At 40.7% G+C, this 11,366-nt stretch overlaps 1 pseudogene; it reads right to left on the bottom strand.

Annotated features, from left to right (window-relative positions):
- Positions 1-8,045: 8,045 nt before the first annotated feature.
- Positions 8,046-9,050, bottom strand: LOC149225932 (protein PLASTID TRANSCRIPTIONALLY ACTIVE 16, chloroplastic pseudogene; annotated as a pseudogene).
- Between the last annotated feature and the right edge of the window lie 2,316 nt (positions 9,051-11,366).

Below are 11,366 nucleotides of genomic sequence, written 5' to 3'. Positions count from 1 at the left end.
ACGTATACCTCCAACACTACTGAATCATAGGAACTTCGGAATCAAATCTGTACCAACCAATAACATTATGAACATCTACTGCTAAATTACAAAGATCTAGACAATTAGTAGAAAACATCACCCTTCTCACTGTTATACAGGAAAATGACCTCCTCATCAGCTCAAAGGACAAAGACATGATGATTGAAGGAGTGACCAAGTTCATAGGCCTAGTTGTCAAGCTAAGACTGTCTAAACACTATCAACCTTCTTTATAAAGCTTCTCAGCAAGCCTAAGGGTGTGTTAGTGCCTAGGGTAACTCTACTTGTCACATTGGAAACAATGTTAGTGACCCTACATCAGTTTCTGTGGGTCAAAGGAGCGAATTGATTGAGAAAATATCCCTATATTCTCTCCTATGTCAGCTCATAAAATCAGGGAAACATCAGAACTCGACCTGTTTGGGGGAATTACTAATTCCTAATGGAGTATGCAAAAGGGAAAGAGCACTAAGGCATGGAAACACCACTACTTTTGCCTAAACAGAACTCTTTGAAGGACTTGGCAACCCTAACCCTACATGCAACTATATATGCAAGGCTTGGGCAATTGTGAAAGAGGTCAAACCATTTGAAAGGATTACCTATTTTACTGTCAAGTAGAGTCTCAGACTAAGGCATCAGAAGAGGTTAAGAAGGGGGAGAGAGAGAGAGAGAGAGAGGAGCCGGAGGGGTAAGGGAAGGATGATGCAACTAATGGTTGTAATCACTCTTTCTACATCAATATAGAACTGCAGTTGTGTTTTCCACTCCATGAAGTTGGTAGTATAACTTGTTTATATGTTTATTCAATAACTTTTAGCATGAATGGCTTAGTTATATGAAACTAGATACCTTTTATATGTTCATGCATTTGTTTATCAATGTTTTATGCTGCGATATTACGCTTGTCTTTAATATGTGCAGGTTTTGATCTAGAGCCGTCTCAAGGGTCTTCCGCTTAGCTGTAATGAGCTCTACAGCAACACCACACTAAGACTCGAGGTAATATTTCCTTCTCGCTTTGATATTCATTTGTTAAATATAGATATGCATGTATCTTTGTGACAACTGTAGCTAATATGACTGTCTGCTGAGGATCCTGAGAAGATCCTTGAAGGTTTTCAACATCACCAAACACCTGTGCATTAATCCCTATAGCAGAATTGGTGACTCCATTGGGGACTACACTTAGTTGCCAGTTTTTCCCAGAAAGTTCCTTGATCTCTCTTTCTTCCAGGCCTTCCCGTACTTCTTCATTTCCTTTCCAACCACTCGGGACCATACAACACCCTTCTCTCAGTGCTCAGCCATAGATCTGATCCCCACAACCCATTTTTTGAGTATTTTTCCTCACTAACACAGGTTACTAGTGAAAAAGTGCTTTATAAAGCATTGTGCCCTCACAAACAGAGTGTTAGTGCTGAAACTAACTCTCTGTCGCCTCTAGTACAGAGCGTTAGTCAACCATTTCTTAATAAACAACTTACCCTGTGACCTCACGGGTTGGGAAATATTCTTGTAGACTGATCAGGGATCTGCAGCTAAACTTGTTTGACTGATTTGTATGCTAAATTTTTTTTTTTTTAAGAAAATAGCTTTACTTCTTAAAGTTTTTGTTTACATTAAAAGAAAAATACAAATTTTTTTTACTATTTTCTACTTAGCTGGTTAAGTTCTGCATTATTCAGTTTCAATAGTTGTTAGTGAGCATTGAAGTTCTGTCGGTTATGCTAGTGTTTTACTGAATAGGATGCATGGAATAAATATTGATATATGAATGACTCTCCCTTTGTAGAAGCAACTTATTCATCGAAAGTGAAAATTTACAAGCATTGTTTTTGCATGATTTGAGTCAAAGTTCGATATAATTTCATACGTCAACACCCCTATCAAATACTCTAACAAAGTACATTTAAAATATACCTAATAAAATCAATTAGCAACTATTTTTAGAGTAAACACACTTTAGTTTAGGCTAGGATCTTGGGATAGGCAGTGTGAGTTAACTGCCCAAGATCATACACCGAAACTAGTGTCATTAAAGAGAGAAATCATTCTGCACTCAGACTATCTGGGACTACTCTAGTAGAAGCAGAGTTAAATATGAGACAACATTGAACTGTAAGTGAAGGTAGCCCACCTTTTCTTACATCTCCTATGGGTATTTTGTGTATCGGGGATCCCTTCGTGGATATCGGAACTGAGTCAGGGACTCAGCTACCCTGCCCACATAGTGTAATGTCTGTGACTATGTCCCCCCTGATAGTGTTTGTGATTTGAGGTATCCTTAGTGGAAATAATTTTAGGGATGAATAGAAGGTGATTGGGGCAGGCTGCCCTGGTACCTAACACAGATGAACCTACTTTGTCTTCGGTTTTTGGAAGTGTGCTCATCTTCACGAGAGTACTTGGCCCCTTAATCTAAGATTTGGGTGAAGTTCAGGAGTAATCGTAACTGTACATTTGGCCAGCTCTCTCTATTATTCATTGTGATACTGGGCTTCATCTCCAGTGACCGGTGCTCATCAGATAGGGTCATTTCCCTCTGCTTGTTGATTGATTTCCTTAGTGTATTATTTATTTTTAGGTCCCAGAGTGTTATAACCGATACTTTAATAAACATCACTATAAAATTTATTGATAAAAATTATCGGCCATTGTGGCTACATCCGGCCTTCGTCATCATTCTAGACGGTTGTTAGGACTTCCCCCACTCACTGTGGAGGATCTGCTGAGCTCCAATGAATAGGATTCCTGATCCAGGTGGCTCTAGAGATACATATAGGACAAAGAGGGCTTATGAAAGCTCAAAAATAAAAGTGATCAGAATGATTTTGTACTAGGACCAGAGCATAGATCTCATCTTCTTGATTGCAACGATGCAAATAATTTTCCAATCTGAGCTCGTATGAGGGAGAACGAGCTAGTCAAAGTTCTAGTCAAAGTTGCACTATGGGCCAGGTTTAAATGTCCTACAATATGACTGACCCCGGGACATGAAACCTATCTCCCAAAAGTGGTCAAAATTGTGGCCTCATTAAATTGTCCTATAACCCTTAATTTCAAAATATAAAAAAAAATGACTATTAATGTCATAAAAAAAAATGTTATGATTTAGGTGGCAGGCCATGACCTCTGCCACCCCCGTCGGACCCAAATTATAATAAAAAAAAACAAATTTTTATTTATGGGCTGATGGGTCATGACCCCCGCCAGCCCTCCCTCAACCTCACAACATAGTTTAAAAAAAAAAATTACATGTGGCTCGGCGGCCATTACCCTGTCGAGCCCTCCAACCGAACTCATCGTCATATGTTAAACACAATGGTACATGGGGAGGGTGGGCCACCTCCGGTGGACCTGTCCCACACCCAACCCTCTAATCATATGCTGTAAATATGAATACAGGGCCGACAGGGATTGAACCCGCCTGGCCTACGTGGGCCGGCCACCACCGGGTGGCCCCATGAAAGAACCAACCAAAACACCAACCATTCAATACACCTCCATTTATCATTCAACCCTCCTCTGGTTTCAAAATTTTATACAAACAACACCATTTAATGCGCCAACAAATCCGCGCCATTTTTGAAAGAAAAAAACAGTTAACCAAACTTTTTTGTGTGCTATTTTGGAGTGGGCGGGGTTTGAACCCAACCCACCTCCATGCAATCCGCCAACCATACCAATGACCCACAAGGGTCCCCATTGATACCTCCGCCTGAAAACTCATATAAACCTATCATTTTGACAGTGCAAAGGTAGCATGGAGGAACCAGGAGTAGGCACAAAAATCGAGACGATATTCTTTTAATTAAATTTTTAAATGCTGGTGGAACCATGAAGGAGAAAAATTTCCAAGAGGGTGAAATTTTCATAGTGTCCAAATTGGACAAACTTTATGTCAATCTTACACCTCTTGTCAACACAAACCTGATGGTGTAGTCAATTTCCTGATCTAAGTAGCCGATTTTCAGAGGACTTGGAGGAGGGAATCTTTGAGGAATCTAGTGGGAATCGAAGAGATTCCTTGAGCCCCAAATTCTCACTTTCTCAGAATTCAAAAATTTGACAGTCGAGTTTTCACTTTGATGCCACAAATCTGATGGTGTCTTCAGATTTTCCATTTTCTCATTCTATTTTTCAGCCACTTTTCTAAGTGGAGTGCAGGTGTCAGTATTCATGTGTGAGCAATCATTTTCATGTGATTCAATGCCGTGAGATTGATGGCATGAACAGCTTCAGTAGTTTGACATCCTCTTCTTCAGATGGCCTCTGGATGTGAGGTATATTTAGTATGTTCATATACTTCTTTTCGCTATGCATTGTGCTGCACAGATCCCTGTTTGATATTTGATGTGGGATCTTGTCTCTTACTTGTTTTCATGTTTCCTGCTTAATGTGATGCAGAATCATTTGTGAGATGTACTTGTTGTCATGATTCGTCATGTTGTGTTTGAGATCCCTTTGTTGTATGTTGATGGGATACTCATGTTGTCACCATGTATGATTGCATTGAAATCCCTTTTATGCCATGTTGGTGGGATGATCATCATGCATGAGTTTGTGTCACACAGATAGGAGTCCTTTTGAGTGAGAGTTCATGTAGCAGAACATCTCTTGGAACCACCCTTGCATGAGGGAATTTTCCTTGTATGATGTGACATCAACTCTTATGTACATCATCACTATTGACAACACTTAATGTAGTGGCCTACACCATCTTGACACTGAGGCCTAGAGACGTGGTCCCTCCTGGACGAACTCCGTTATCAATGACTTATGTTTTCATGTGTTGATGAATGTCATGTTCCTCTTTTTTACAACATGCAGATGTATTCATTTATGTTCTTTTAAAAAAATGCAATTTAACACATCACAAAAATAAAAGGTCTTGGAAGGGTCCTTTGTCACACCCAGACTTGGATCAAGTGGTATCGGAGCAGTCTTTGCGTGGATGTGAATTGCAGTGTGAACAATGGAATGTGCAGTCACAAAGGATGAAAAAGGCATATACGAGACCATGCTCAAAATTTCCAAAAGGGTGGAAATAATGTATGAAACTCTACAGAAAGAGATAGAGGAAAAGGAGCAATTGTAGCTTCAGTTGCAAGCCACAGAAGAGGCCATGGAAGAACTGAAGCACAACAAATAGAATCTTCAGACGAAGAACGTTGAATTGAAGATGCTTCTACATGAAGAGAAGGAGGAAAAACAGAGTTTTCTACAACAACTGCAAGCTAAGGATGAGGCCTTGGAAAAGCTGCAGCGTGACCCATGTGAGGTAAAATGTAATTCTTCGAATTCATGTATGAGTCCTGATGATGATTTCGTTGTTTTTGAAAATCATACCACAGGAATTTGGCTCCAAACTGTTGAAGAAAATGGGGTATGATGGAAAAGGCTTGGGCATTAATGGCCAAGGCATTGTCAACCCCATCAAAGTGGAGGAATTACTCTATCAGATAGGACTTGGGTATGTCAGAAAGGAAGTTGGGGAATGCGTCGAGATAGCTAGCGAACCACCAACAACAGATGATGAGCATCGCTCATAAATTATTTCCAAATCAACAGAGGATGTAAAAGATGTTGATTTCCTTTCAGTTTTGTCTTCACATAGTGGTGGGCCCCAGTATTGTAGCAATAATGCTACAACTCCTGGAACTCCCTTCTTTAATTTTATCAACCCGGTAGTTTGTAACAAACTTGGAAGTGACGGTGCTGTATGCACAAGTACTAGCTCTTGCTGTAGTTGTCACTTGGTCAGCTGGCACAAGTCCGCTAGGGGCTCAAGCTAATTCTATGAGCTCTTAGAAGAAGCTTTTTAACTGATGGATGAAAGCTAACTCAAAGGAAGCTAATCTACTTGCGGAAAGAATCTGAAAGCCAAAAAGAAACACAAACCCTAGCAAACCCTAATTCTACCAGCTAGTCCTACTGATGCAAAGGAGAGAATGCAAACTACGAAAAGAGATGCCATTACTTCTAGGAAGGTAAAATGCATGTGTCTAAGTTATCACTATCTGAAGAAAACATCTTTTTTTATTTTTGATTAAGTTATTAGAATTATCATGCATGTGCAATTAACTGGCTTTTCACTGTGCAGAGGTGGATCAAGGAGGATAAATGCATGGAAGAGGTCAGGAAGGTACAGAGAGGGTCTAAGGGATCCCTAACATTCTTTCCGAGAGTTTCACAAAGTCTGGATGCCATGCAACCGTGTTTATGAACTTCTACAGGAGGTCTGCAGGGGTTTCTATAGGATGTTTTGTAATTTTTCTACAGGATGTTTCGAAATGGGATTTTGGAGCATGGATGGAGGGAAAAAGATGGAGGAATGAGTATGGAGGTGAAATAGGGGTGTGAAGAGGTCTAGGACTTGGTGGATGAGGCTAAGGAGCGATTGGATTTGTTCAAGGATGGATGAAGCGATGTTGCACAAGAAGATGAGAATCATGGTAAAGTAAGCGGATGAGGCAAATGTAAGGTAAGGTTTATAAGTGAAGGATGAAGCAGGTAGGTTGGATGGAGTGTGGGCAGGTAAGGAAGGATAACAGGTACTCTGCAAGTGGTTTTTCAAACTGAACAAACAAAGACATGCAAGAAAACAAAGATCTAGTTATGCTACCCTAATATGATCTAGCTAACAGTAACAAGAATGGACAACAACTTTATTTGCAAGGAAACCATGTACAACACGTGAGCAAGAACAGTCCAAAAGATCTGAATGCATGAATAAATCCTACCACTCTATTCCAAACATAAAAAGCTACTTTAACCATCAAAAGAAATCTAAATAACAAAGAAAGATCTAAATCTAGATAGCAGATTTTATTTTAAGAACGCAACAAAACACGTAAAGATAAACAAAGGAGGTACTGGGCGCTTGAGATGGGCCCAACCCCAAGAGCTATAGCCTCCCAAGAGAGATTTAGAGCTGGTGCAAAGCTAGATTCATCTTTATTGATCAAGAAATGAAGAGTTACATCAAAACTGTCCATTAGAAGGACTTGAAAATGAGCTGAAAACAAAGCTAATCTATTGCATAAAAATCGAACTACAAACTAGCTACAACAAGACTACGAAATGACTATCTACCAGCTACTATCTATTGGCTAACTAGCTAACATCCACTGGCTAACCAAAATGAGGCCCTAAGCCTTCTTATTTATACAAATTGAGGACCCAACAGTCCTCCTAAACTTTAGGGACTCGGCTGCCCAAAACTTGGAGTTAACAGCAGTCCTACTTGACTTGCTTGGCTGCCCTTGTGCTGATTGATTCGGTGGCCCTTGAACTCCGAGCTGATGGTGGAGAATTCGAGGTAAGGGCCCATAAATGAAGGGGACACCTTCCTACAAATCCTCTCCCTTGTCTTCCCACGAATTTGGCTGCCAAGTGCTCATTAAGACCTTCAATTTTGTCTCCAAATTGACCAAAAAGGCTACACAAAGCACCCATTAGACTTGTTGGCATAATGACTAACCAAATTCACTCTATTAACATAAATATAATAAAAAACATGCAATAAACTAATGAGAATGGTGGATTAAGTCAAATTAGGAGGTTGAATGAGCCCAAATAATTGCCCATTTTTGGGGCTCATCATCACCCCCCTACTGAAAGTGTTGCTCATCCTCTGAGCAACCAATCTCTCTCCTCATCTTTGATGGCCCTGGTGGCCTCCTTAGCTAAAAGCTCGGCCAATTTCTCCTTTTGCTGCCCTTTTTCCAAACTTCCTGTAGAAAGTCCTGTAACTGAGTTCTGGCTTCCTGTAGAAACAGACAGCACCACTATATCCTGCTTGGCTGTGGGTGATTTTCCTTTCAGCTTGGCTGTGGCTACCTTAGAGGTGCCCTCACTGACGTGGACTTGTTCAGTCCTTTCCATTCTACTCTGTAGTCTTTTCTCCCTGGGTGTTAGTGTGGTTTTGTCCCCCTCTATTTTGGCAGCTTGGTTTAATGCCAGTGTTCCAATCACTGATGTTGTTGGATACATCTGTAGGGTTGTGCTTTTCTGGCTTGTCACCAACTTGTCATCATTTTCGTTGCCCCAAAAATATCTACACCGAATGCTTTAGCCTTGCTTGCAAGATAATCGAATGAAGTAGTTGCAGCACCTGCCTTGACTTGGGCAGCGAGTTCAGTGGCTTCAGCTTCTTTTTCTGCAAGCCTTTTTGCTTCTGCTTCAAGTTGTTTAGCAAGCTCCTGTTTTTTTCGTGAATTTTCTGCAGCTATGCACTCTTCTTCTTCAGCTTTGGCTTTCGCTTGGGCCTCGGCGAAAACTTCCTTTCTTCCATCTGTTGGAATGGCACTTAAAAGCTCATAAACTGGCAGAGAAGGTGCAGAAGGGTTGGCTGCAACATCAATAGTCTTGTTCTCTGAGATGGAAGTGCTTGCGAAAACCTCAGCTACCACAGATGCAACTTGTGTCTTTGAAACCTTAAACCATGGAATGCAATGCTGAATTTGCATTGATTACTTTGTTGTTTACGTCTGCACTTCCTTCCGCCTTAAGAACAAGGTTGCAATGTTTCTCTGAAATAAAATCATCTGTGGAACTGGCCTTCAGGATAGTGTAACTTAATCCCATTTCCACAATTCTTTCAGTAAGCTCTGATAATGATATTTCTGATTTTCCAAACAAGTTGCTGAAAAATGAAGAGATTCCATCAAGAACATTTGAAGACCCTCCATCAGATTCATAAACACAACAATATGATTCACATTTGCTAGCTTGGATTCTTCAATAATGTTCAAAGCATCAGTTGTAGTAACTTTGGAACTAGGTCCATCCTCTGTGGGTCCTATTGATACCACTGCTTTACTGGCATTTCCGATGGCTTTAGCTGTGGATTCAATATCCTCAAAACTGAATTCTACTGCATTAAGACGCTTGGCATCCTCTGCAACAATTATCTTTCTCGGGACTCCAAATTTGTCGAAGAAAAATCCATTTTCTCTGCTTTTGAAAGCTGTGTCGTACTTCTTGTAGAAGACCCACCCGTTTTCTGTAGAACGCCCTTGCATAGGTGGGTTTTAAAAAAAATATGGCTGAGAAAGCTTGGTGGAGGATGACAAGTTAATAGATTGTGGGAGCAGAGGATGCGTACTTCGGCTAAGAACATTGCAGGTGCAAATGAATGAGTGGGTGGTGAGAGTCAGCCGAGCCTGTTTTTCAATTACAACGTGATTCGTGGTGAGGAAGTGAAGTGGCCAGGCATACGTGGCCACATGCAGACTGCAGTGCTATCATGAACTGCATGTTCTCTTCTGGATCAGTTGCACTAGAGTTCAAACGGCCAACACTTCCTGTTTTTTAAATTTTCACGTGAGTCAACTGTCCACGTGTACTGCGTGACTGCCGGCTGAGTTCTAGAGAAGACAATCAGCTTAACCTTGATAATTCGTGGCTTAATCCCACCATTCCATTAATTCATGCAGTTTTTAAATTAAATTTATGCAATAGAAGAATGAGTTTCAGTCACATACCTCGAAGTTGAATGGCTGCCGTGAGCTGCTGTGGCCTGTCATTGCTGCATGCATTGGTTTTTCTGATTGCATGTGGCTTGGCTGCTAATTTTTGGTTTTTTTTCCTTGTGCAGGTGTCCTCTGACCAGATCTAAGCTCCAGACAATTGTTTCCACGTTCAAATCTGCACGTTCAAGCTGCTGTTGTTGCATTGTCACAGAACCAGAACTTGTTTTCGCCATTTCTCCCAAACGGTAAAGCGGATCAATCTGAAACTTGCTGAGCATGTTTCTATCATCATGATGCACCTCCCATAGCAAAATCGTGATCAATGGATGCACGGATTTCAAGAAAAATAAAAAATGGCTGAATATTTCAGAGATCGATTTCTCGGAAACCATGCATCGGAATCGGCTGAAACTATTGGGGTAGGCTACTATCACCCATGTGCATCTCCCCATGAAACAGGTTTTAAAATGGATGCACGGATATGGAGAAAACGCAAAAATGGCTGATGGCGATGGAGGCTGATTTCTTGGAAACCGTGCACCAGAACGGCATGAAACTGCTCAGGCATGTTGTCATCACCCTTGTACAATTCCCCATAAAATGGTTTGTCAAATGGATGCATGGTTTTCAAGTTATGGCAAAAACAAATTTTGTTCCATGTGTTTTTTCTTCAAGGCATTTTGCAAGTGTTTGCATGGAAGGGAAAACTGAGCTTGCGCTGTGATGCAGGTATGGAGATGATGGAGGAGGAGTTGGAAGATTGCATGAGGGCTTCTGAACCCTTGAGGAAGCTACCATGTTCGCCAAACCACTTTTTGAAATCCATGTCTAGTTTCCCACAATTTCTACAGGAAGTTCCTGCAGAAGCACAATGAGAAGCACAATGAGGTGGAAAAAATGATGGAGAAAGGCAAGGGATGGACACACAAGTGCTTGTAGGTCTAATCAATAGGTTCCCACCATCAGATTCCATTTTATACTTGAATTTGGTTCGTCCAAAGGTTCTACAGGATGTTTCCTGTAGAAATACAGAGCTTCCTGTAGAAGGCACAAGAAAAATTCCTTTAACCTTGATTTGAGTGCTCCTCCTGTCATGACACGTCCTTCTTGCAACCTGCAATTAGCCAATGGAATTAGTTTTATTTTTATTTTTCTTTTTCTCTTTTGTTTTTTTTTGAAAAACAACTAGGGCGCCTCATGGAGGTTTTCACCCAAAGATCTTATTGCCTTTTTATTTTCTCTTCTTTCCAACCCATTGACCGCCTCACGGAGGTTTTCAATCAATGAGCCAATCTAAGGCACCTCCGAGGAGGTTTTCACCTTAGATTTTTATTTTCTTCTTATTTTCATTTTCTCTCTCTCTCTCTTTTTTTTTTTTTTTTCTACCCTACCCTACTTGAAAAACAAAATCATTTTCAAGTATAAGAATACTTCCAATGGAGCCATGTGCACATCGAGATTAGAGACAAGATGATGTGAAGGCTCGAAATGCATGCTTTGATAGGTATCCAGATTTCAGAGACAAAATGATCTGACTTTGAAGGGATCAAACATAGCTGAGGAAGAGAGTACCGCTGCAACTTAGTCACCTTCTGAAACCATATCTGAATATAGCTTTGATATCCTTGGTTCTTTTGCTGATCTGGATCATGTTTCATGTCACCTTCTAACATGACTTCCTCATCTTCCTCTTTTTGCTGATCTTTCTCTTGAATACATGGAAGATTTGATGGTAACCATGAGGAAGCTTTCTCGATCTCTGATTCTGATCTCTTCTCTTCATCAAGTGCAGCCCATGGTTCTTTGACCTCCTCTTTTGAATCTTCTTTTGCTGGATGTGATCCTTCAATGCTTTCAAGATGATCT

The sequence above is a fragment of the Pinus tabuliformis genome, chromosome J, assembly GCF_031772625.1.
Source record: "Pinus tabuliformis cultivar Carrire ecotype Pingquan chromosome J, CPIR1, whole genome shotgun sequence".
Classification (NCBI taxonomy): domain Eukaryota; kingdom Viridiplantae; phylum Streptophyta; class Pinopsida; order Pinales; family Pinaceae; genus Pinus; species Pinus tabuliformis.
The sequence above is the reverse complement of the archived record's forward strand: the minus strand, read 5'-3'. Positions and strand labels throughout refer to the sequence as shown.